The sequence below is a fragment of the Zea mays genome, chromosome 2 (genome assembly GCF_902167145.1).
Source record: "Zea mays cultivar B73 chromosome 2, Zm-B73-REFERENCE-NAM-5.0, whole genome shotgun sequence".
Taxonomy (NCBI): Eukaryota; Viridiplantae; Streptophyta; class Magnoliopsida; order Poales; family Poaceae; genus Zea; species Zea mays.
The window spans coordinates 68,451,025-68,478,928 of record NC_050097.1 but is presented as its reverse complement, the minus strand read 5'-3'; the positions used below and the strand labels follow the sequence as shown (position 1 = coordinate 68,478,928).

Genomic DNA, 27,904 nt, shown 5'->3' with positions numbered 1-27,904 from the left:
GTTCCGAGTTTTGTGCTACGGTTGTTAGCTATATTCGCGGGATTAGCTCGGAATCAGTTGTGTAAAGGGTCCAGCCCCCCTCCTCTATAAATAGAGAGGTCTACGGCCGATTTGTAATCATCATCAATCGAATCAATACAACTTCTATTTCGCATTTTATCTTAGGAGTAGTTCTAGTCTAGTTTAGGTTTAGCTATCCAATCCCCAAATTCTTCGCCTCTCCTCGACTCTACGTCGATTAGAGGAGTCTAGGTCGGCCAGCCCGAGCCTAGACACCACCTAGGATCTCTACTCCCCGACGGGGTCCCTCCCGGGAGCGAGATCCAGGCGCCGCCGGCGATCTTCCGCCGCCCCTGCGCACGCGCGGACCGTCCGGCCCCAGGGCGCGGACCGTCCGGCCGTCAGGCAGAAGCCCCAGCCGCGCACCAGGCCGCGGACCGTCCGGCCCTAGGCCGTGGACAGTCCGCCCTTGCGCAGAGAGCACCACCGCGCCTCGCACCAGGCCGCGGACCGTCCGGCCCCTGCGCGCGGACCGTCCGCCCCTGTGCAGAGGGCACCACCACGGTTCTTGTTGAGTGTTTGGCGCTCCGAAAAGGCGTCAACATACTTTTTGGCGACTCCGCTGGGGACGACATATCTAAGCTCATCAAATCGGCCCTCAATGGCCGGTTCAAGGGATAGCTCTGATATTTCTCCAAGCAACATCATAGAGCCGACTTGGGAAACCTTGCCGGCTGACGAGCAGCTTCAGTTCGAGGAGCACAAGGAGTGGATGATCCAGGAGGCGAAAGCAAAGTTCCTGGCCAACTTCAAAGTGGACAGGAACAACAAGGTCGTCCGACATCGGGCGACGGATCCGGCTTCGCTCCAACCCACGCCAGATATCCCCAATGTAAGTAATACCAACGAGCTACAATCTCTTAGAAATTATGTAGAAGAGCAGCGTGAACAAATGCAGAGCATCATAGGGGGTATGCAAAGCGATGTTAAGAGACTAGTACGTGCATTCGATAAGTCTAACATCGCAAATTTTCCTTCACACGAGGTTGGGTTAGGAGATAACGCGTGTAACACATCGGCTACAGGTTGTCACGACCAGTCACAACCCCTTTATGGGATGCCGATGGACACATACCCTAAGCAACCGCAAATCGGCAGCAAACCAGCCGATCTGCACATGCCCGGACCGTCCGCACGTGAGCGCGGACCGTCCGGGCCAGCAACAGTCGGGCCTATTTTTAATGAGTTACCCAGATATGCGCCCGAGCCACCACACACGGTACAGAACTCAAACTACCCAGTCGGACGGCCCGCATACAACGACGGACGGTCCGCATATAACCACGGACGGTCCGGGTACGTATCCGGACAGTCCGCGCATGAGTATTTTGAGGAGGATTATTACATGAATCCTCGCCCGTCCCAGCAACACTTCCCATCACACTATGCGATGCACCAGCCCATTAATTCAGGATCCAAAGCCCAGGAAAGCTTTCCGGCCCCACCTAGAAGGCCGGAAAGAAACGATCAAACCTATGACCCATATAGGGCAAATGAAAATGCACCACGTAACTCAAACCAATGGGGGGAAAGACAACATGCTAATATCCAGCCAACCCCACCTATGTTTGACCAGAGAGCCGGTGGTCTTGCACCGGCTGCCATTGATATAGTAAGGGAAGAAATAGCCGGGGCGTTCCGAGATAAGCTCGGAGTAAGCATGGTCCCTGGGGGGCAATCATATTGGAAACCTTATGACAGCCGATTTGATCACCACCCATACCCACAGGGAACTAGAATACCCGAATTCGCAAAATTTTCTGGTGACCAAGGGAAAAACACGCGTGAACATATAGGCCAGTTCTTAGCACAATTGGGAGAATTGGCCGACACAGAGGCATTTCGCGTGCGCTTATTTTCGTTATCTTTAACAGGAACCGCGTTTGCATGGTATGCTACTTTACCTCCTAATTCCATTTCATCATGGGGGGGTCTAGAACAAAAATTTCATGATCATTTTTTCTCCGGTGACTATGAGTTGGATTTGGTAGATTTAGTGTCATTGCGACAGACAAAAGATGAATCGGTTAATGATTACATCCGGAGATTCCGAGATACAAGAAACCGATGCTTTCAAATTCATTTAGCAGAAAAACAGTTAGTAGGATTAGCCTTTAATGGTCTACGATATTATTTAAAAGAAAGATTAGAAGGCATCCAATTCTTTACACTAGCACAATTACACCAGAGAGCTTTGGCTTGTGAAAGCCGAAGCAAAGAAACTGCTAAAACAATTCGTCACAACGTACATGTAGTAGAATGCGACCAAAGTAGCTCAGAAGACGAATCAGCAGAGGTGTATGCTGCTGAAATGGTTTGGCCAAAGCAGGCCAAATCTTCGGCTTGTGCCTCCTTACAGCCGGTTCAAAAGAAACGGCAAGAGGAGGTTAAGTTTACATTTAATGTTGGTAAGTGTGATAGAATATTTGATGAATTACTCAAAAATGGCAACATTAAAATAAATCACACTGTTCCATCCGCCGACGAGCTAAAACGTCGTGCATATTGCAAGTGGCATAACTCATTTTCTCATGCCACTAATGATTGTAATGTATTCCGTCGACAGATTCAATCGGCCATTAACGAAGGACGATTGAAATTTCAGGAAATGCAGGTGGACACGGAGCCCTTTCCAATGAACATGATCGACTTTGAGGGCAAGAAAGTCCTGACTCGGCCAAACACAGCCGATGAAGGCAAAGGCAAAGAAATAGTCATCGGCGATGCAAGAAAGGCCGGTGGGAATCATAAGACTTCTTGCAGAAAAGTGGTAGCCGAGAAGACTCCTGATGGAGGGGAGACCTTGAAGGTGACCATCACAGCCTCTGGCACTGGGGGGCAAACACAGACAGGGAGACAGACGCAAGAACCCATTCTGTGCATCGCGGACGGTCCGCCATCCAGACGCGGACTGTCCGACGCTTCTCCAGACGGTCCGGCGAACCCCAGCGGACGGTCCGGCCGTGCTCAGGACCCGCAGCAACCACGTACCTTCAAACCACGACGACCCGAGATAGGTACGTGGAAAACAAATACATTTAAAGCAGCTGGTCGGCTGATCAAGCCTGGCCCGACTTTCGATCAATTGTTGTCTAAATACGTGAAAAAGAAGGCCGGCCCCAGTGACCGGCCACCAAAGCGATCCCGCTCACCCGTTCATGAGCAACGTCAGGTCAGGCTGATTGGACCACCTCACCAATCGGAAGAAATGAAAGGTCCTATTGTACAATTAAGACCTAACATACCGACATGGACCCCTCCACCTCCTTATCCATCTATGCCATATCCATACACATACTTACCTCCACCATATGTCCCAAATCAAATGTGGGGCATGCCACCATATCCATTTGGGATGCCACAGTACCCCACCTGGGGGGCACCCCAAACATTCGTTTTTGATAGGTTGGCGCCGCCAGTGCAAGACCGATTGAGCGCTGCTGAATCTGGTCACCAGGCACAGGCCCAACAAGATTGCCGGACTACTCGGCCTCCTAGGCCGACCAATCCGGCAGGGGGGCATATGCCTGTAGCAACTCAAAGAACAACAAAAAAGGACATCATCAAAATAGGCACTGCAGATGTTGTCATACAGGGAGACAATAAAGGGCCGATGATTTTCGGCGAATCGGCCAACACAACAGAAAAGGATACAGCTACCATCAAAACAGCTGATCCAAAATACTCCATGCCTCGATGGTGCCCAGCGGGATTGACACGATCCCAAAAGAGAAAATTACAGCGCTTAAGAGCAAAGGAGAGCCAGGAGAAAGAGGCGGAAAAGACATTTAATGACACACATCCACTATACCCGCCACCACAAAAGAAATGGAGACCGAAGGCCGTTGAGAAAAAACAAACGGCCACAAAAATAGAAAGTCAATCTGCACCAGGCGCGGACCGTCCGGCCTCTGCGCGCGGACCGTCCGCCGTTCACCAGGAAGTCTGTGGACAACCTGCACCAAGCGTGGACCGTCCGGCCCCCACACGCGGACCGTCCGCCGTTCACCAGGAAGCCTCCAACGACACGACAACATCAATGGAAGAGGACGACCTGCTGGGAGAAGACCTGGTCGACTACGAGGCTTCTCCAGAACGCCCAGGTATGGATGTAAATATTATTACATTTTCTGCCGATTGTACTATCATCAGCGATGATGAACCTGTTGTTGCCCAGTTTGATTTTGGTCCTAAAGAAGCCGCCTTTACTAAACCAAAGGAATCGGTAAATCATTTAAAGTCGCTCTTCGTGCACGGTCACATTGATGGGATACCGATTGCTAAGATGTTGGTAGATGGAGGGGCGGCTGTAAATCTAATGCCTTATTCATTATACAGAAAATTAGGTAAACAAGATGACGAACTTGTCAAGACCAACATGACCCTCAGCGGTGTTGGGACTGATAGTTCGATCAAAGCCAGGGGAGTCACGTCCGTTGAATTAACCATCGGGACTAAGACCCTTGCTGCTGCATTCTTCGTCGCTGATGTAGAAGGAAATTACAGTTTAATCCTAGGCAGAGATTGGATTCACGCCAATCAATGTATACCTTCTACATTACATCAAATGCTGATACAATGGGTAGGCGATGACATAGAACAAGTACATGCTGATGTATCGGCCTGCATCGCTGTGGCCGATGCCCCTGTACTCTGGACTTATGAGACTGCTACATGTCTCACAGGAGTAGACTTTTCTGATTATCAATTCATAAGTATAGATAAGAAAGGTTTCATTCCTGTAATGCTAGAGCCGATGGAGAATCGGCTAAATCCTAAATAAAGTTAAATGATGAATACACACAAAGTTCATGAGTCTTTGGTCACGGACAGTTCGGCCGCCAAGGCCGGATGGTCTGGTCTTTCACAAAAAAGTTCGGACTTTAAGACCGAACATCTACCACAGCGAAAAGACAGTATTACGGATGATCCGGTCCACGAGACCGGAAAGTCCGCCATCACACAAAGATCATCTGATTCCTCTGTGGGGGACATGATAGAGGAATTCAGAGATCTTGATAAACTAGGACAGGGGTTTACATCGGCCGATCCTTTGGAGGAGATTGACATAGGAGATGGTAAAACTCCAAGGCCGACTTTTGTAAACAAGACCCTGGAGACCGATCCTAGAGATGAGATGATCGGTCTATTGAAGGAATATTCAGATTGCTTTGCTTGGAATTATACTGAAATGCCTGGATTAAGCCGAGAGATCGTAGAGCATCGGCTGCCTATTAAATCTGGTTTCAGACCTTTCAAGCAAAGAGCTAGAACATTTCGTCCAGATCTTCTCCCACGCATCAAGGACGAAATCCACCGGCTGCTAGAAGCTGATTTTATCAGACCTTGCAGATACGCAGAATGGGTCTCCAATATTGTGCCGGTGGAGAAGAAGGAGTCAGGTAAACTTAGAGTATGCATTGATTTTCGCAATTTAAATAGAGAAACTCCTAAAGACGAATATCCCATGCCCATAGCCGATACATTAATCAATAATGCATCAGGAAATAGAATTATTAGCTTCCTTGATGGTAACGCCGGATATAATCAAATTTTCATGGCCGAAGAAGATGCGTCTAAAACGGCCTTTATATGTCCAGGCTTCATTGGTTTATTTGAGTGGGTTGTCATGACATTTGGTCTGAAAAATGCTGGTGCTACTTATCAGAGGGCTATGAATTTGATCTTCCATGAATTGTTAGGAAACACTGTGGAAGTTTACATTGATGATATTGTAGTCAAATCGGCTGAGTTTAGTTCTCATATAGCTGATTTGCGCAAAGCCTTTGATAAAATGCGTCAGTATGGTTTGAAAATGAACCCACGTAAATGTGCTTTTGGAGTGTCGGCTGGTAAGTTTTTAGGATTTGTCATACATGAACATGGTATAGAAATAGACCCTGACCGAATCAAGTCTATTCGGAATGTGGGACCTCCGACCTGTAAGGTCGAGGTACAAAGGTTTCTCGGCAAGGTGAATTATTTACGAAGGTTTATTTCTAACCTAGCCGGGAAGATTGATGCGTTCACCCCTATTCTTCGGCTTAAGAATGATGCCGAATTCGCTTGGGGGGCAGAACAACAAGAAGCATTTGATCTCATCAAAAAATACTTATCTTCGGCTCCCGTATTAAAAGCACCACGAGCAGGAGTACCATTCCGATTATACATTGCAGCTGAGGATAAGGTCATTGGGGCTGTTCTGACACAAGAAACCGAGGGGAAGGAGCATGTGGTGACATATCTAAGCCGAAGGTTGGTGGATGCTGAAACAAGGTACACTTTTATTGAAAAGTTATGCTTATGCTTGTTTTTTGCATGCACCAAATGTAGATGCTATTTATTGTCTAGTCATTGCACTGTTTCTGGTCAAGCCGATGTGATCAAATACATGTTGCATAACCCAATTATGAGTGGTAGAATTGGTAAGTGGGCCTATGCACTCGTAGAATATGACTTGGCCTATGAACCATTGAAATCTATGAAGGGCCAAGTCATAGCAGATTTCATTGTAGAACATCGGGTTAATGATATTCATGAACTAGACATGTCATACCTCACTATTACTCCTTGGACTTTATATTTTGATGGATCGGTTTGCAATGAAGGGCAAGGAATTGGCATTGTGCTTGTTTCACCAAGTAATGTCTCCTTTGACTTCTCTAGCCGATTGAAAACGTATTGCACTAATAATCAAGCTGAATATGAGGCCCTCCTATTCGGTTTAGAACTGTTAAATGGTATGGGAGTAAAACATGTGAAGGTATTTGGTGATTCTCAGCTGGTTGTCCAACAAGTGTTAGAAGAATATCAATGTCTTGATGGTACTCTAAATAGTTATCTTGAGAAATGTTGGAGCATAATCCATTCTTTTGATGAATTCAGTATTCAGCATATCTCTAGAGTTGAGAATCATAGAGCTAACAACTTGGCACAAGATGCATCGGGTTATCGGATAAAGAGAGGGAAATTTCACAAAACTGAAAATCTGATAACCAGTGCAGAGCCAAAATCCCAGGTCGCGGACCGTCCGCGTGTTGACGCCGGACCGTCCGAGGTTACCAGAAAGGTTCTCTTAATCGATTCGGCTGACAATGAAGCCGATACAAGTGATTGGAGGATACCTATACTTAATTATTTGCAAAATCCCAATATCAGGACAGATAAGAACATTCGGCGAACAGCTTTCAAGTATGTTTTGATGAGTGATGAACTTTACCGCCGAACGGTTAATGATATCCTGCTTAAGTGCTTGGGCCCAGATGATGCTATATTAGCCATGGCCGAAGTACATGAAGGAATTTGTGGTACCCATCAATCAGCCCCAAAGATGAAGTGGTTGTTGCGAAGGTCTGGTTTTTATTGGCCTAGTATGACAGCTGATTGTTTCAAGTACTACAAGGGGTGCCAAGTGTGTCAAAAATTCGGCGACCTACAGTTAGTCCCTGCAGCAGAATTACATCCTATCATCAAGCCTTGGCCATTCAGAGGATGGGGATTAGACTTTATTGGAGAAATTCATCCTTCATCATCAAAGGGGCATCGATTTGTGTTAGTTGCCACTGACTATTTCACCAAATGGACTGAAGCCGTTGCTCTAAAGAACATGACGCACAAGGAGGTAATTGAGTTCATAACTGAGCATATTATTCATAGATTCGGCATTCCCCAGACCTTGACTACAGATCAAGGTACTTCTTTTATGTCAAAGGAGGTACGTGAATTTGCTGAATTATACAGAATTAAGCTGCTTAATTCGTCTCCATATTATGCTCAGGCCAATGGACAGGCCGAGTCTAGTAATAGGACGTTGATTAATTTGATAAAGAAAAAGGTATCTGATAATCCTAGACATTGGCATAAGATTTTGTCTGAAGCTTTATGGGCTCATAGAATATCTAAGCATAGTGCTACTAAAGTATCTCCTTTTGAGCTTGTCTATGGGCAGGAAGCAGTGTTACCTGTGGAAATAAGTTTGAATGCTGTCAGGTTTGCCAGACAAAATGATCTAACTGCTACTGATTATTATAATTCAATGATGGATAATATTGATGAGGTGACCGACAAGAGGATGATAGCTTTGGGAGCAATAGAAAAGGACAAGATCATGGTAGCCAGGGCCTACAACAAGAAGGTCAAAGCAAAATCATTCCAAGTAGGAGACTTGGTGTGGAAGACCATTCTACCTCTGAGGAATAAAGACCGAAAGTTCGGGAAATGGTCGCCAAGCTGGGAGGGTCCTTATAAAGTGAAACAGGTGATGTCTGGTAACGCTTATTTACTACAAACATTACAAGGCAAGGATTTACCTAAGGCTTTGAATGGGCGTTTCCTCAAACAGTACCATCCTAGTATGTGGCAAGATGCCTAAGGAAACCGATGTAATCACATCGAGTTAGTTGCTTTTGGTTCGCCCAGCTCCACCAAAAGGCAGGGGGGCATATGTTCGAACCAGAATTGAGCGGCGGACTGTCCGGCCCTGAGGCTGGACGGTCCGCGGTCCGGACGGTCCGCGCCTGTGGGCCGGACGGTCCGCGCGTGCGCAGAACAGATTAGGGTTCCGAGTTTTGTGCTACGGTTGTTAGCTATATTCGCGGGATTAGCTCGGAATCAGTTGTGTAAAGGGTCCAGCCCCCCTCCTCTATAAATAGAGAGGTCTACGGCCGATTTGTAATCATCATCAATCGAATCAATACAACTTCTATTTCGCATTTTATCTTAGGAGTAGTTCTAGTCTAGTTTAGGTTTAGCTATCCAATCCCCAAATTCTTCGCCTCTCCTCGACTCTATGTCGATTAGAGGAGTCTAGGTCGGCCAGCCCGAGCCTAGACACCACCTAGGATCTCTACTCCCCGACGGGGTCCCTCCCGGGAGCGAGATCCAGGCGCCGCCGGCGATCTTCCGCCGCCCCTGCGCACGCGCGGACCGTCCGGCCCCAGGGCGCGGACCGTCCGGCCGTCAGGCAGAAGCCCCAGCCGCGCACCAGGCCGCGGACCGTCCGGCCCTAGGCCGCGGACAGTCCGCCCTTGCGCAGAGAGCACCACCGCGCCTCGCACCAGGCCGCGGACCGTCCGGCCCCTGCGCGCGGACCGTCCGCCCCTGTGCAGAGGGCACCGCCACGGTTCTTGTTGAGTGTTTGGCGCTCCGAAAAGGCGTCAACAAGTCCCAAGGGAACAAGCTCGGAGAGCACATGATTGAGAAATTTGGAATTTTGCCATTATGAAAGCTGGACTTCGCTGGATTGCCATTAAATTTGTGGGCTTCGTTCAAGTGCCATTATCAACCAAGACACATATGCTGAAATGCCTTTTAGCTATTTAACAAAAAGAAAAACCAATTTAATTGGGTTAGAGAGGGCGCACGGACTCATTTGCCCTTCTCTTCTCCGTTTCGCCGCTCCGCTCAGCCATCCGGCGCGGAGGGGCACAGGAGTGCCATATTGCGGCGCCGGATCTAGGCGAGCTTATTGAGGAGCGCGGTGGCCATGGTGGTGAGCTGGTCAAACACGCGGTTGGCGGCGGCAATCCCGTACTGGCCGGCGCGGAGCCCGTGAGCGCGGCATCGTACCTGATCCTGGCTTGACCCGTGAGCGGCAGCAGCGCGCCCGCCGCGTAGCCGCGCATGAGGCGCAGCGCGAGCACGAACGCCGCGCCGTACAGGATGCTGCACGCCTCCAGCGCGTCCCGCGCGGCTGGGTCCCCGCCCTCGCGCCATCCCCGCCGCGGCGTCACGCGCCGAGGCCCTGCTCGCGGCCGCTAGGTCCGCCGCCATCAGAAGGTGGTCGTGCCGGTCCGCGAAGGCAGCACCCGGCGCGGACCCCAGCCGCGACGCGCAGAAGGCCACGTCCACGAAGTCACGGATCGCGTCGCACGAGCCGGGCAAGTACAGGATGGCTGAGCGGAACAGCGAAACGGAGAAGAAAAGGGCAAATGACTCCGTGCGCCCTCTCTGACCCAAGTAAATTGGTTTTTCTTTTTGTTAAATAGCCAAAAGGCATTTCAGCGTATATGTCTTGGTTGATAATGGCACTTGAACGAAACCCACAATTTTAATGGCAATCCAGCGAAGTCCAGTTTTCATAATGGCAAAATTCCAAATTTCTCCACATGATTGGATCGGAGATATCCCATTTCGCTGCCTCAACAGAATCTGGAGTTTGTTTTGATTTTCCCCGGGAAAGAGGGATGCGCCGCACACCCTAGTTGGTTCTGTTCGGCTTTTGGACGAAGGAAGAGGATCAGGCTGACAACATGGGCCCACGTGCTAGTTAGCTAGGTTGGCCACACCCCCAATTGGTGGGCACGCTGGCCAGTGGGGCCCACATGTCGACGTGGCAGCACTTGGGTGGATGGGTGGCACGGTGCTGAGATTTGATTGGGCTGAGATTAAGGTTTTGGCCCAGGTAACTCTTTTCTTTTTCTTCTATTTCTATTTTAGTTTCCTATTTGTATTCCCTATTCAATTTCAAATTTGTTTTCAATCTAAGTTTTAGTGTTGATTCACACAATTCAAATGCAACAATCAAAAGAGCATGTCATGCAAGATATTAAATTTTATATCAGTTATTTTACTTATTCAGATAACTTCTTTTTATAAAGTTAGTGCATTCACCAAATAAATTGGAAACCTTTATGTTTAATCTTTTATTAGAAAGTATATCCCTTTTGAACATATAAATTTTCTATTCCTATTTATTGTGGAAGAGTTAGTATATATTCCTTACCATGAATTCTTTACTTTGGAGGAACTTAACACATATCTTTAAATATTTTGTTAAAGTAGTTCTAATTATATGGTTCATGGGAGAAATCTAATTATATGGTTCATGGGAGAAATACCACTTTAGCAAGTAGAATGAAGGCCCCTTTTATTATTATGTTTTATTTTCTAGATTTCAATTTAAATTACAGCTTTTTTAAACAAAAAGGTTTTAGGTTCTATGTTTGACCAACGATGTTTTAGCGTTGCCATCTATTTTTTAGGAGTGAATAACATTAAAAGAGAGGAATACATATCAAGAAACATCTTAATGATTGATCTTTTGAAGAATCTTTTAGAAATCCCAAAAATATGATTTTGGGTGTTACACGATTCCCAGGCGCCGACAATATGGCCCCACCCTCTAGTGGCCCCCGCGCGCCTCACAGCTCGGGTGCCGCTGACATGTGGGCCACTGCACTCCTTTCCCTGCCACGCGACGTTGGCCTGGCTGGCATGTGGGCCCGGCGGACCAGAACCATCCTCTCAAGGGAAATCGCGCGCTCATGAAAATTCCGCCGTGGGTGCTGAGGCGGCCGTTGCAACCGTCTCCCGCGGGTAGCGCGAGCTCCAGCTGACGTCTTCCACCACCGCGACTACAAATGGCGACCCCTCTACCGCGTCTTGCATTCGCCGCCTTCGATAGCCGCTTTCCCCACACCAACGCTCGCCGCTGTGGTCGGCTGGGTTAAAGGATCCCCATGGCTGTCGACATACCGCGCCGTTCGGAGCTCTGAGTTGTCCTGGAAGCATCGCCGCGCCAAGAGGAAGGAGAAGGCCTGCAATTGAGTTATTCTAACCTGATCTGTCAGTGATGGATTGGACAGCTTGGATCCTAGCGTACCCCTTCGGCCAACCGATAATGCAAAAGAAACCCTGAAAGACATGGAAATCAATCCGTCGTCCAGATTAAGGTTAAAATCATTACTGTGAGGTCCTGAAATTCACAGATAAGACCCTGGGATTCAAGGAAATAGTGTCCCTAGCCCCCGAACCTTTGTATATTAATAAAACTAATTCGAAAATTGATTTTTATTGCCAAAGTAATACTAAAACCTTAGAATATGCATAACTAATTCATTTTAACTCCTTTTTGACCCATTCTAGTTGCATTAAATTCACATTAATATTGTTTATCATCTAGTGACATTATTTTGTCATGAAACATTGGTTCAAATTATGCACTTAATTTGTTCTATATCAACACCTAAATCTTCAGAAAATCATAACTCTTTAACCGTAACTCTGAATTTAGTGATTCTCGAATATACGATCTCGTTATGATGCGTAGATCATTATTATGCAATATGTTCTCTTGATTGGTGTGATGTTAATATTTCCTATACCATGTTTGTTTGTATTGCTACGAGTAGCAGTGAGGTTACGAGTCACTTGAAGACCAAGTTATTGAAGTACCTGGGAATCTCGAGTCTATGGCAAGTTGTGCCCTTGATCAGTCTTCTTTACCTAATAATGTTCCTGTTAATCTCTTTGACATGCTCAGGTTAATTTGATGGGACCTAATAGGTATCCCTAGTATTGTCTATCCCACACCTAGCAAATAAAAGAACTATTGGGTAGATTTGCTATTGCACTACCTGGTTTTGGGAAATTAATGATATTATGAGCATGTTCCAATTTTGTTGTTGTTTTAATTATTGTTCATGATAAGATCATCATGTTAATTGGAATATGGAGAACCACCCGGGAAAACAGTGCTACCACAAGGGTGGAATGGGACGCCCTTGACCAAGTAATTAGGAAAGCTAGAGAGAGATTACCTTACCCGAAAGGGCAAGCGGGGAGGCGTCGCTGCAGAGTATAGGGAGGTTCTCGGGCCGAACTGTCGCGATGGCATTTCGGACGAGGGATTCCTTTGCTTCCTTCTTCCTGAAACCGTAGTGGGTTTTCTCGAACTAGTGGAACTTTGGAAAGGCCTCGTAGTGCTACCCTTCCTCGCTACCTCGGTAGAGGTTTATGGGGTCCGTACAACCCCATGGCAAATGGGTAACACAACTTGTGAGTAAAGATGTGCAACCTCTGCAGAGTGTAAAACTGGTATATCAGCCATGCTCACGGTCATCAGCGGCTCGGACACTCACATGATTAAATTATGGAATTAAACATAATTTGTCATTTGCATTGCATCGTGGGTGTTATTATTAATTGTGTTCTCTCATTTATTTGGGTTGGTATCTACTTATACTTAGTTACTGCTAATAAAACTTTGACCAACTTTAAAAGAGTGCTCAGCTTTAACCATCTCCTTTGGCAAGCCTTACACTTCACATGAGCCCCACTGTAAGTGAGCTCATGCATATTATTACCCACAACTTGTTGAGCGATGAATGTATGTGAGCTCACCCTTGCTGTACTCATATCCCCCTAGGTCAAGAACAGGTACCATCAAGATGAGGCGCATGAAGGATGTTGTGATGAGTTTGTGAGTGGTCTAGGCCCTCGTCTCCCATTCAACTTTGGTTGTTGGATCGTTGTCTTCGTACGATGTAATTATTTAACTATTTTGTACAAAACTCCATTATATATTAATGATGTGACATTTGTTTCTGTACCATGATTCATCATATGTGTGAGACTTGATCCCAGCACACATTTGATTCGCGCCCGGGTTTGGACCCCTAAATCCGGGTGTGACAGAAGTGGTATCAGGGCAATGGTTACTGTAGGACGTAACCTAGATAGAACTGGACAACCCTTACCTACTTACCTTTGCTACTCTGATTCTTTCTAAACTTTTCTTAATCTCTTCTCATCTATTCCTGCTTTACCCTCATTACTCATACCTTTTCAGTTCTAAAGACAAAAGTGGATTTCACACTTTGAAATCCTTTACCTAAAGTGACCTTTAGGAATAGGAGACCTAATCTTAGGAACAAAAACAAAACTATTTTCGTAAGTATCTATATGGTTGAATGTTTGTTCTTATTATAACTGTTTGATTTGGTTCTTTGATTGAGTGTGATGAGTTGTGGAGTAATGTCCACAATAACATCTGCATATACATATAGACATAGAAAATAATGTGTTTATAAGATAACTAGCAAACCTAGATTATCCCCCATTAAAATATAGCTAGTGTCACATATCTATCTTATCTTAACAGATTCTATCTTATCCTTGGAGATTCATCTTATAAGCATAGTTATCCCGACATAGACACAAAGCAACAGATCAAAGCTCTGCCTAAGATCTTTCAGTTTATGTCCAGCTACTAGGCTATCTGTTCTGCCTAATAAATTATTCCCCTTACAAAACTATCTTACCATATATCTCTAACCCAGACAGTTAATACCAGGAGGGGAGGAGGTGTTGATCTACCCACATGAATTCATCGAAGAAGGGCTGTAGCTAATCCGGAACTAGAAATCAATCCTTCTCCGAATCCCCCGCCTACTGATGATGTGTCTGCTGCTCAAATGCGACTACTACAACAAATGGCCAACACGATGATAGAAATGCAAGTACAGATCCATCAAGAACGTCAAGAAATGCGTCAAGAACGTCAAGAAATGTGTCAAGAGCGACAGGAACGACAACAACTACCACCTCCACCACCACCAGCTCTGCCCAGGGACAAGCATAAGAAGTTTATGAGTCACAAGCCACCTATATTCTCTAATCCTCAGACCCACTACAGGCTGACGACTAGTTAAAGTCCGTGGAAAAGATGCTCAATATAGCTTAGTGCACCAACAGGGAGAAAGTGCTATATGCATCGAGTCGCCTCACTGGCCCCGCTACGGATTGGTGGGATGCATACTGCGCAGCACATGCTGCTGCTCACACCATTACATGGGCAGAATTCTCCAACAACTTCAGAAACTACCACATTCCTGCTGGTCTCATGAAGATTAAGAAGGAGGAGTTCCTATATATCAAGCAGGGAGGCATGTCAGTAAGCGAATATAAAGACAAATTCATCTAGCTATCCCGATATGCTCCTGGGGAAGTGTATGATGATGAGAAAAAGCAGGAGTTATTTCTAGAAGGATTGATCGGGCCACTTCAATACCAACTAATGTCCCACACATTCCTGTCCTTCTAGAGACTGCTAAACAAGGTTATCGCTCTAGAACACAAGAGAGTTGAGCTAGGAGAGAAAAGAAGGGATACTAACCAGGGACAGGCTGGAATAGTACCCGTTCCCGTTATGCTGCATCTCAAGGCACACCAGCTCATGACAGTTCTGGGCAACAGACTCAGCAGACCCAATCTGCTCCTCCTCAAGGAAACACCCCAGTAGAACCAGTTGCTCCTAATACATCCACAAACAGGTCATGCTTCAAATGTGGATAGACCGGTCATTATGCCAACTACTGTCCCAACAGGGCTGCTTATACCACTCTAGCTCTGATGAAGCAAGGTCAGGCCTCAGGAGGAAAGAGTCATGCCTTATCCGTCAATCGAGGTCAGGTCAACCATGTGGAAGCAGAAACTAAACCTAGCGAACCCGAAAACCCGGAAGAGGTGCCGGCTGATGGTGAAGAAGCCAGTGAAGAGGACAATGAGCAACGAGATTAGAGTGTATATATATATATATATATGTATATATATATATATATATATTAGGAGATAGTATTTGTAAAGACCTAAATAAAGCCTTAAGTAGTAGTTAGTAATTTATTGTTTTAGGAATAGTAATAAGGTCTATTTGAACCTATGTTTTAATAATAAGTTATGCATCGTGCTGAGATTGTTGATTGTGCATATGTTTTGAGACAAGATTGGGATACATCCTTTTCTTACTAATCTCGAGGTCGAGATTATTTTAAGGGGGTAGGATTTGTAAAGCCCAAAATTTGTATAAGGGAAAATAATAAAATAAATAAATATATTTATAAGTGGGTGTTTTGGGATTATGGAACCTTTGGAGATTATTTGGTTTTCTTTTCTTTGTGCATATTCAATTAAAGGAATTATATTGGTTAAATAACAAATAAATAAACATAGAAATATGCATCTCATGCTGAAGTCCTTGTGTTTTTGCATTTGTATTCAAATTTGAGAGACAAGTAAGTTAGGAAATTAGAGTTTGAAAATGAAAATAGAAAAGAGAAGAGAAGAAAAAAAAAGAAAAGAATACATATTATAAGGAAAATAATAATATTGATATATGCATAACTACATCCCTACATGCTGGTACTTTTAATTGATCATTTAATATGTGTGTGAACCTCTCAAACAAATTTGAGTTCAAATCCTAAATTGTAAATTTACAAAAGAATTCAAATCAACATAAATAAATAAAAGAGAAAATGCAGCTTAGGCCGGATCTTCCCTAGTTCTTGGGCCAAAACCCAAGCGTGCGGCCCATGGACGATTCCCAGGCGCCGACAATGTGGCCCCGCCCGCCAGTGGCCCGCGCGCGCCTCATAGCTCGGGTGCCACAGACATATGGGCCACTACGCTCCTTTCCCTGCCGCGTGTCGTTGGCCTGGCTGGCATGTGGGCCCGGTGGACCAGAACCATCCTCTCCGAGGAAATCACGCGCGCGGGTTAAATTCCGCCGCGGGCGCTGCGGCGGCCGCTGCAACCGTCTCCTGCGGGTAGCGCGGGCTGCATCTTACGTCTGCCACCATCGCGACTACAAATGGCGACCCCTCTGCCGCGTCTTGCATCCACCGCCTTCGATAGCCGCTTTACCCACACCGACGCTCGCCGCTGTGGTCGGCTGGGTGAAAGGATCCCCACCGTCATCGACATACCGCGATGTTCGGAGCTCTGAGTTGTCCTGGAAGCATCGTCGTGCCAAGAGGAAGGAGTAGGCCCGCAATTGAGTCGTTCCATGGGCGAGGGAAGTACGAGAATTTCTCGCCGGGGCTCGCGCCCAGCCGCTCACCCGCGCCTCGCCGTGGTCCGGTCTCTGCGCGCCATTGCCGTCGGTAGGTGTTCCTCCCGCTCGCTCCCCATAACCTTGTAGTGGTGTAGCGTGCGTAGACTCGAAGGTTCTCGACTTGTATCACAGAATTGCGTTTCTCTGGCGATGGCGCTGCCGTGCTAGGGCTCTGCACCACCGCATACCTGCGTCGTGGGGGTCGGCGCTCATGGACCGTTAGATCGTAGAGTGACGACTCAGATTGGGGGAGCTAACGATTCGTCCTGATGCAATCCGAGTCGTTGATCTGCGTATGCACGGTAGTAATCAGATCGCGCGGTGGTTGATGCTCAGCCGTAGATGTCGAATCCGTCGGTAGTAGGCGCACACCGATTCATAACGTTGGGGTTCTAATCTGATCCATCAGTGATGGATCGGACGGCTCGGATCCTAGCATACCCCTTCGGCCAGCTGATAATGCAAAAGAAACCCTGAAACACATGGAAATCAACTTGCCATCCGGATTAAGGTTAAAATCATAACTATGAGGTCCTGAAATTCACAGATTAGACCCTAGGATTCATGGAAATAGTGTCCCCAGCTCCTGAACCTTTGTATATTAATAAAACTAATTTGAAAATTGATGTTTATAGCCAAAGTAATACTAAAACCTTAGAAAATGCATAACTAATTCATTTTAACTCCTTTTTGACCCATTCCAGTTGCATTAAATTTACATTAATATTTTTTATCATCTATGTCAAACTCGGGTTTTGGAGCACCAAGACCCGGGCGCGAACGTAATCACCAGGTGTGCTGGGACCAAGTCTCACACATATGATGAATCATGGTACAGAAACGAATGTCACATCTTTACTATATAATAGGAGTTCTGTACAAAATAAATAAATAATTACATCGTAAGGAGACAACGATCTAGCAAGCCAAAGTTGACTAGGAGACGACGGCCTAGACCACTCACGATCTCATCACAGCACCCTTCATGCGCCTCTTCTTGTGGTACATGTTCTTGACCTGTGGGGGTGTGAGACAACAAGAGTGAGCTCACATACGTTCATCGCTCAACAAGTTGTGGGGAATAATGTGCATGAACTCACCAAAGGTGGGAGCTCATGTGAAGTGTAAAGCTTACCAAAGAGGATGGTTAAAGCGGAGCATTGTTTTTAAAGTTGGTCAAAATTTTATTACCAGTTGCTAAGTGTAAGTATATACCAACCCAAATAAGTAGTAGATCAAAATTTGATAACAACACCCTCGATGCAATGCATATGACAAATTGAATTTAGATCCATAAATTACTCATGTGAGTGTCCGAGCCATTCATGACCGTGAGCACAGCTGATATACAGTTTTACACTCTGCAGAGGTTGCACATCTTTACCCACAAGTCATGTTACTCATCTGCCAAGGGATCGCGACTTCCCATACACCTCTACCAAAGAAGCGAAGCAGGGTAACACTACGAGGCTTTTACAAAGTTCCACTAGCTTCAGAAAACCCGCTATAGTTTCTAGGAAGCTCCAATGCAGGGATCCCTTGCCTGACCGCCATCACAGAAAAATCAACCTAAGAACCTGCCTACACTGACCACTCCTCTACTGCTCTTGCCTCTTTCGGGTAAGGTAGTCATCCATTAGCTTTCCTAATTAGTCAGCCAAGGGCGTCCCATACTGAAAGTTGCCTAGGGGGGGGTGAATAGGGCGAATCTAAAATTTACAAACTTTAAGCACAACTACAAGCCGGTGTTAGCGTTAGAGTTAAATTCGAGTCCGAAAGAGAGGGTGGAAAACAAATCACAAGCAAATGAAGAGTGAGACACGATGATTTGTTTTACCGAGGTTCGGTTCTTGCAAACCTACTCCCCGTTGAGGTGGTCACAAAGATCGGGTCTCTTTCAACCCTTTCCCTCTCTCAAACGGTCACTTAGACTGAGTGAGCTTCTCTTCTCAATCAAACGGGACACTAAGTCCCCACAAGGACCACCACACAATTGGTCTCTTGTCTTGGTTACAATTGAGTTGGAATCAAGAAAGAATGAAGAAGAAAAGCAATCCAAGCGCAAGAGCTCAAATGAACACAAGTATCTCTCTCTCACTAGTCACTATTTGATTAGAATTGTCTTTGGACTTGGGAGAGGATTTGATCTCTTTGGTTGTGTCTTGTATTGAATGTTATAGCTCTTGTATGAGGTGTGAAGGCTGAAAACTTGGATGCATTGAAGTGTGGTGGTTGGGGGGTATTTATAGCCCCAACCACCAAAAGAACCGTTGGTGAGGGCTTCTGTCGCATGGCGCACCGGACAGTCCGGTGCGCCACCGGACACTGTCCGGTGCGCCAGCCACGTCACTCGGCCATTGGATTCTGACCATTGGAGCTTCTGACATCTGGGCCACCGGACAGTCCGGTGGTGCACCGGACAGTCACTGTTCACTGTCCGGTGTGCCTTCTGGCTCTGCTCTGACTTCTGCGCGCATTGTAACGCATTAACTGCTGTTGCAGATGACCGTTGGCGCTGTAGTAGCCGTTACTCCGCTGGCGCACCGGACAGTCCGGTGCTACACCGGACAGTCCGGTGAATTATAGCGAAGCGGTCCCAGAATACCCGAAGGTGAGCAGTTCAGAGTTGGGTTCCCTGGTGCACCGGACACAGTCCGGTGGCACACCGGACAGTCCGGTGCGCCAGACTAGGGCACACTTCGGTTGTCTTTTGCTCTCTTTATTTGAATCATTTTTGGTCTTTTTATTGGTTTGTTGTGAACCTTTGGCACCTGTAGAACTCATAATCTAGAGCAAACTAGTTAGTCCAATTATTTGTGTTGGGCAATTCAACCACCAAAATCAATTAGGAAAAGGTGTAAGCCTATTTCCCTTTCAATCTCCCCCTTTTTGGTGATTGATGCCAACACAAACCAAAGCAAATATAATAGTACAGAATAAAACTAGTTTGCATAAGGTAAGTGCCAAGGTTGCTTGGAATGAAACCAATAATTATTTCTACTAGATATGCATGGATGGCTTTGTTCTAATTTAAAATTTTGGACCACGCTTGCACCACTTGTTTTGTTTTGCAATGTTTTGGAAAATCTTTTCAAAGTCTTTTGCAAATAGTCAAAGGTATATAAATAGGATTTTGAGAAGCATTTTCAAGATTTCAAATTTTCTCCCCCTGTTTCAAATGCTTTTCCTTTGACTAAACAAAACTCCCCCTTAATGAAATCCTCCTCTTAGTGTTCAAGAGGGTTTTAGTTATTAATTTTGAAGAAGGTATCCCAATTTGAAATTATATCATAAATAAGATACCAATTTGAAAAACACTTCTTTAAATACAAGTTGAGAGACTAATTTTTGAAATTGGTGGTGGTGGTGCGGTCCTTTTGCTTTGGGCTAATACTTTCTCCCCCTTTGGCATTAATCGCCAAAAACAGATAGTTATGAGTGAAATATAAGCCCTTTTACTACTTTCTCTCCTTATGTGTCGGGGACCATAATTAGGGGTACCCTCAATTCTCCTAATTCTCAGCTGGTAACCCCCATCAAGGCCTGATGGGTGCGATTAAGTCAGGGATCGGTCCATTCGAGGGACTCGATCGCGCCACGCCCGAGCCTAGCCTCGGACAAGGGCAGCCGACCCCGGAGGATCTCCGTCTCGCCCGAGGCCCCCCTCCAGCGACGAACATATTTCCGGCTCGCCCGAGGCCCTGTCTTCGCCAAGAAGCAACCCTGACCAAATCGCCGCGCCGACCGACCAAATCGCAGGAGCATTTAATGCAAAGGTGGCCTGACACCTTTATCCTGACGCGCGCCCTTCAGTCGACAAAGCCGAAGTGACCGCCGTCACTTCGCCGCTCCACTGACCGGCCTGACAGAAAGACAGCGTCGCCTGCGCCGCTCCGACTGCTGCGCTGCTCGACAGAGTGAGGCTGACAGGCAGTCAGGCCCGACCTCAAGCACCATAGGAAGCTCCGCTCCGCCCGACCCAGGGCTCGGACTCAGGCTAAGCCCCGGAAGACGGCGAACTCCGCTCCGCCCGACCTAGGGCTCGGACTCGGGCTAAGCCCCGGAAGACGGCGAACTCCGCTCCGCCCGATCCAGGGCTCGGACTCGGGCTAAGCCCCGGAAGACGGCAAACTCCGCTCCGCCCGACCCAGGGCTCGGACTCGGGCTAAGCCCCAGAAGACGGCGAACTCCGCTCCGCCCGACCTAGGGCTCGGACTCGGGCTAAGCCCCGGAAGACGGCGAACTCCGCTCCGCCCGACCCAGGGCTCGGACTCGGGCTAAGCCCCAGAAGACGGCGAACTCCGCTCCGCCCGACCCAGGGCTCGGGCTCGGGCTAAGCCCCGGAAGATGACGAACTCCGCTTCGCCCGACCCCAGGGCTCGGACTCAGCCCTGGCCTCAGCCGACGGTCTCCGCCTCGCCCGACCCAGGGGCTCGGACTCGACCTCGGCCACGGAAGACAGACTCGACCTCGACCTCGGAGGAGCCTCCACATCGCCCAACCTAGGGCGCGGACCGGCCACCTCGACGGGAGGCGCCATCATTACCCTACCCCAAGCTGACTCAGGCTACGGGAAACAAGACCGGCGTCCCATCTGGCTCGCTCCGCTAGATAGGCAATGATGGCGCCCCGCACGCTCCCTGACGACAGCGGCTCTTAGCCCCCTTACGGAAGCAAGAGGACGTCAGCAAGGACTCGACAGCCCCGACAGCTATCCTTCCGCTAGGCTCCAGCGCTCCTCCGACGACCACGACACCACACGAATCGGGTGCCAAGACCTCTCCGGCCGCCACGATGGCGTGTACTTAGGGCGCTAGCTCTCCTCCGCTAGACACGTAGCACTCTGCTACACCCCCATTGTACACCTGGATCCTCTCCTTACGCCTATAAAACGAAGGACAAGGGCCCTCTTACGGGGGGTTGGCCGCGCGGGGACGAGAACGAGACAGGCGCTCGCGTGAGGTCGCTCGCTCCCTCTCCCACGTGGATGCTTGTAATCCCCTACTGCAAGCGCACCCGACCTGGGCGCGGGACGAACACAAAGGCCGCTGGATTTCCACCTCTCTCACGCCCGTCTCCGGCCTCCTTTCTCCCCCCCTTCGCGCTCGGCCTCGCGCCGACCCATCTGGGCTGGGGCACGCAGCGACATTTCACTCGTCGGCCCAGGGACCCCCCGGTCTCAAAACGCCGACAGTTGGCGCGCCAGGTAGGGGCCTGCTGCGTGTTGACGAACAGCATCCCGTCAAGCTCCAGATGGGCAGTCTCCGGCAACCTCTCCAACCCGGGACGGTGCTCCGTTTCGGGAGTCTTGAGTTCGTGTCCCTCAACGGCAGCTATGACATGATGCTCCTTCCACCGCCGTGCGACAGCGATAATGGTGGCCGGCAGCCCGCTCGCCGGCAACGGAGTCGACGACGTCTTCCCCGCGTGGTGGAAGAACAACGTTCGAGCTCACCCCGTCCTATCCCCCGCCGACGGAGGAGGAGGCGGGGCAACCAAGGCCAAGCAGGAGGCAGCCCCTCGTCGGCTGTCGAGCGAGTCGACAGCGCCGGCGCCCCAACGGGGGGCGCGTCGGGCATCGACCTCGCGTTTGAGACGAAGACGAGCGCCGTCTCGCCGCAACACGCCGATTCCAAGCAAACGGACGACGCCAGCGCGCTCGCGAAAGGCTTGCTGGACGTCACCCTCGTACCTGAGGCGACAGTGCGGTCAGTCCCCGACGTGACTTCATCACCGCCCGTCGACCAAGAGGTACCGACCGATTCCCATCTCACGCCTTTCAGATTCGGCCTCGAACCGCCAAGCGACCTCGCTTTGGCGGATGCTCTCGTAGAGGCGAGTCCAAACCCTCTGGGGTATAGTGTGCGGTCACCCTGGGACCGGCTGACGGACGTCTCGACCTACGGGCCCTCTGGGTCCGAGGAAGACGACGCGCCCGACTTCTGCTGGGATTTCTCTGGACTTGGCAACCCCAGTGCCATGCAGGACTTTATGACCGCGTGCGACTACTGCCTTTCCGACTGTTCCGACGGTAGCCGCAGCCTCGGCGACGAGGACTGCGGCCCAAGCCGCGAATGTTTCCACGTCGATCTAGGGGGTCCCTCCGAAGGCAACCATCTCGGCATGCCGGAGGACGGTGATCTCCCTAGGCCGGTGCCACGCGTCGACATCCCACGGGAGCTAGCTGTGGTCCCCGTTCCGGCGGAGGGTCACGACCCACAGCTCGAGCAAATCCGCGCGGTGCAGGCCAGGTTCGACGAGGGGGCAGGAGCACTTGAGCCGATCCGCTGGGACATTGGGCAGGAATGGGCAGGCCAGCCTCCGGCCGGAGAAATACGTCATCTACCCCAGGGCTTCCAGCACCGCATCACCGATGATGTCAGGGTCAGGCCGCCACCCACATCCAGTGGGGTCGGCCAGAACCTGGCTGCAGCAGCAATGGTTCTTCGTGCGATGCCAGAGCCATCAACCACCGAGGGGCGGCGAATCCAGGGAGAGCTCAAGAATCTCCTGGAAGGCGCCGCGGTCCGACGGGCCGAGAGCTCCGCCTCCCGAAGGCAGGGGTACCCCTCGGAACATCGTGCCGCGACTTCCCGATTTGTGCGGGAAGCCTCGGTCCACACCGGGCGCACGCGCAACACAGCGCCTGCGGCCCCGGGTCGCCTCGGCAACGAGCACCATCACCGCGACCGTCGGGCCCACCTCGACGAGAGGGTGCGCCGAGGCTACCACCCCAGGCGGGGAGGACGCTACGACAGCGGGGAGGATCGAAGTCCCTCGCCCGAACCGCCCGGTCCGCAGGCCTTCAGCCGGGCCATACGACGGGCGCCGTTCCCGACCCGGTTCCGACCCCCGGCTACTATCACAAAGTACTCGGGGGAGACGAGACCGGAGTTGTGGCTCGCGGACTACCGGCTGGATTGCCAACTGGGTGGAACGGACGATGACAACCTCATCATCCGCAACCTCCCCCTGTTCCTCTCCGACACCGCTCGCGCCTGGTTGGAGCACCTGCCTCCAGGGCAGATCTCCAACTGGGACGACCTGGTCCAGACCTTCGCCGGCAATTTCCAGGGCACGTACGTATGCCCTGGAAACTCCTGGGACCTCCGAAGCTGCCGGCAGCAGCCGGGAGAGTCTCTCCGGGACTACATCCGGCGATTCTCGAAGCAGCGCACCGAGCTGCCCAACATCACTGACTCAGATGTCATCGGCGCGTTCCTCGCCGGCACCACCTGCCGCGACCTGGTGAGCAAGCTGGGTCGCAAGACCCCCACCAGGGCGAGCGAGCTGATGGACATCGCCACCAAGTTCGCCTCTGGCCAGGAGGCGGTCGAGGCCATCTTCCGGAAGGACAAGCAGCCCCAGGGCCGCCCACCGGAAGATGCCCTCGAGGCGTCAACTCAGCGCGGCACCAAGAAGAAGGGCAAGAAGAAGTCGCAAGCGAAACGCGACGCCGCCGACGCGGACCTTGTCGCCCCCGCCGAGTACAAGAACCCTCAGAAACCCCCCGGAGGTGCCAACCTCTTCGACAAGATGCTCAAGGAGCCGTGCCCCTATCACCAGGGGCCCGTCAAGCACACCCTTGAGGAGTGCGTCATGCTTCGGCGCCACTTCCACAGGGCTGGGCCACCCGTGGAGGGTGGCAGGGCCCACGACGGCGACAAGAAGGAAGATCAACAGGCAGGAGAGTTCCCCGAGGTCCGCGACTGCTTCATGATCTACGGTGGGCAAGCGGCGAACGCCTCGGCTCGGCACCGCAAGCAGGAGCGTCGGGAGGTCTGTTCAGCGAAGGTGGCGGCGCCAGTCTACCTAGACTGGTCCGACGAGCCCATCACCTTCGACCGAGCCGACCACCCCGACCACGTGCCGAGCCTGGGGAAATACCCGCTCGTCGTCGACCCCGTCGTCGGCGACGTCAGGCTCACTAAGGTCCTCATGGACGGAGGCAGCAGCCTCAACATCATCTACGCCGAGACCCTCGGGCTCCTGCGTGTCGATCTGTCCTCGGTCCGGGCAGGCGCTGCGCCTTTCCATGGGATCATTCCCGGGAAGCGCGTTCAGCCCCTCGGACAACTCGACCTTCCCGTCTACTTCGGAACACCCTCCAACTTCCGAAGGGAGACCCTGACGTTCGAGGTGGTCGGGTTCCGAGGAACCTACCACGCAGTACTGGGAAGGCCGTGCTACGCGAAGTTCATGGCCGTCCCCAACTACACCTACCTCAAGCTCAAGATGCCGGGCCCCAACGGGGTCATCACCGTCGGCCCCACGTACCGACACGCGTTCGAATGCGACGTCGAGTGCGTGGAGTACGCCGAGGCCCTCGCCGAGTCCGAGGCCCTCATCGCCGACCTGGAGAGCCTCTCCAAGGAGGTACCAGACGTGAAGCGTCATGCCGGCAACTTCGAGCCAGCGGAGACGGTTAAGTCCATCCCCCTCGACCCCAGCAGCGACACCTCCAAGCAAATCCGAATCGGCTCCGAGCTCGATCCCAAATAGGAAGCAATGCTCGTCGACTTTCTCCGCGCGAACGTCGACGTCTTCGCGTGGAGTCCCTCGGACATGCCCGGCATACCGAGGGATGTCACCGAGCACTCGCTGGACATCCGAGCCGGAGCCCGACCCGTCAAGCAGCCTCTGCGCCGATTCGACGAAGAAAAGCGCAGAGTCATAGGCGAGGAGATCCACAAGCTAATGGAGGCAGGGTTCATCAAAGAGGTATCCCATCCCGAATGGCTTGCCAACCCTGTGCTTGTGAGAAAGAAAGGAGGGAAATGGCGGATGTGTGTAGACTACACTGGTCTAAACAAAGCATGTCCGAAGGTTCCCTACCCTCTGCCTCGCATCGATCAAATTGTGGATTTCACTGCTGGGTGCGAAACCCTGTCTTTCCTCGATGCCTACTCAGGGTATCACCAAATCAGGATGAAAGAGTCCGACCAGCTCGCGACTTCTTTCATCACACCCTTCGGCATGTACTGCTACGTCACCATGCCGTTCGGCTTGAGGAATGCGGGCGCGACGTACCAGCGGTGCATGAACCATGTGTTCGGCGAACACATTGGCCGGACGGTCGAGGCCTACGTCGATGACATCGTAGTCAAGATGAGGAAAGCCTCTGACCTCCTTTCCGACCTTGAAGTGACATTCCGATGTCTCAAGGCGAAAGGCGTGAAGCTCAATCCCGAAAAGTGTGTCTTCGGGGTACCCTGAGGCATGCTCTTAGGGTTCATCGTCTTTGAGCGGGGCATCGAAGCCAACCTGGAGAAGATCGCAGCCATCGTCAGCATGGGGCCCATCAAGGACTTGAAAGGCGTGAAGAGGGTCATGGGATGTCTTGCGGCTCTGAGCCGCTTCATCTCACGCCTCAGCGAAAGAGGTCTGCCTCTGTACCGCCTCCTAAGGAAGGCCGAGTGTTTCACTTGGACCCCCGAGGCCGAGGAAGCCCTCGGGAACCTGAAGGCGCTTCTCACGAATGCGCCTATCTTGGTGCCCCCGGCTGCCGGAGAAGCCCTCTTGATCTACGTCGCCGCGACCACTCAGGTGGTTAGCGCCGCGATTGTGGTTGAGAGGCAAGAAGAGGGGCATGCATTGCCCGTTCAGAGGCCAGTCTACTTTATCAGCGAGGTACTGTCCGAAACCAAGATCCGCTACCCACAAGTTCAGAAGCTGCTGTACGCGGTGATCCTGACGCGGCGGAAGTTGCGACACTACTTCGAGTCTCATCCGGTAACTGTGGTGTCATCCTTCCCCCTAGGGGAGATCATCCAGTGCCGAGAGGCCTCGGGTAGAATCGCAAAGTGGGCGGTGGAAATCATGGGCGAAGCAATCTCGTTCGCCCCTCGGAAGGCCATCAAGTCCCAGGTCTTGGCGGACTTCGTGGCTGAATGGGTCGACACCCAGCTACCAACAGCTCCGATCCAACCAGAGCTCTGGACCATGTTCTTCGACGGGTCGCTGATGAAGACAGGAGCCGGCGCAGGCCTACTCTTCATCTCGCCCCTCGGGAAGCACCTACGCTACGTGCTACGCCTCCATTTCCCGGCGTCCAACAATGTGACTGAGTATGAGGCTCTGGTCAACGGGTTGCGGATCGCCATCGAGCTAGGGGTCCGACGCCTCGACGCTCGTGGTGACTCGCAGCTCGTCATCGACCAAGTCATGAAGAACTCCCACTGCCGCGACCCGAAGATGGAGGCCTACTGCGATGAGGTTCGGCGCCTGGAAGACAAGTTCTATGGGCTCGAGCTCAACCACATCGCCCGGCGCTACAACGAGACTGCGGACGAGCTGGCTAAAAAAGCCTCGGGGCGGACATCGGTTCCCCCGGACGTCTTCTCCCGAGATCTGCATCAACCCTCCGTCAAGGTCGACGACACGCCCGAGCCTGAGGCCACCTCGGCCCATCCTGAGGTACCCTCGGCACAGTCTGAGGCACCCTCGGCTCGGCCCGAGGTACCCTCGGCACGGTCTAAGGCACCCTCGGTTCAGCCCGAGGTACCCTCGGCCCCCGAGGGCGAGACGCTGCACGTCAGGGGGGGCGAAGCGGGGTCACGCCTGATCAAAACTGGCAGACCCCGTACCTGCAATATCTCCACCGAGGAGAGCTACCTCCCGACCGAGCCGAAGCTCGGCGGTTGGCGCGGCGCGCCAAGTCGTTCGTCTTGCTGGGAGATGAGAAGGAGCTCTACCACCGCAGCCCCTCAGGCATCCTCCAGCGATGCATCTCCATCGCCGAAGGTCAGGAGCTCCTGCGAGAGATACACTCGGGGGCTTGCGGCCATCACGCAGCGCCTCGAGCCCTTGTCGGGAATGCTTTCCGACAAGGCTTCTACTGGCCGACGGCGGTGGCCGACGCTACTAGAATTGTCCACACCTGCGAGGGGTGTCAGTTCTACGCAAGGCAGACCCACCTACCCGCTCAGGCTCTGCAGACGATACCCATCACCTGGCCTTTTGCTGTGTGGGGTCTGGACCTCGTCGGCCCCTTGCAGAAGGCACCCGGGGGCTACACGCACCTGTTGGTCGCCATTGACAAATTCTCCAAGTGGATCGAGGTCCGACCCCTAAACAGCATCAGGTCCGAGCAGGCGGTGGTGTTCTTCACCAACATCATCCATCGTTTCGGGGTCCCGAACTCCGTCATCACCGACAACGGCACCCAGTTCACCAGCAGAAAGTTCCTGGACTTCTGCGAGGATCACCACATCCGGGTGGACTGGGCCGCCG

At 50.8% G+C, this 27,904-nt stretch overlaps 1 pseudogene; it reads right to left on the bottom strand.

Annotated features, from left to right (window-relative positions):
* Nucleotides 1-9,513: 9,513 nt before the first annotated feature.
* The window catches only part of LOC103648708 (uncharacterized), a 73,774-nt pseudogene continuing 55,383 nt past the window's right edge, over nucleotides 9,514-27,904 (bottom strand).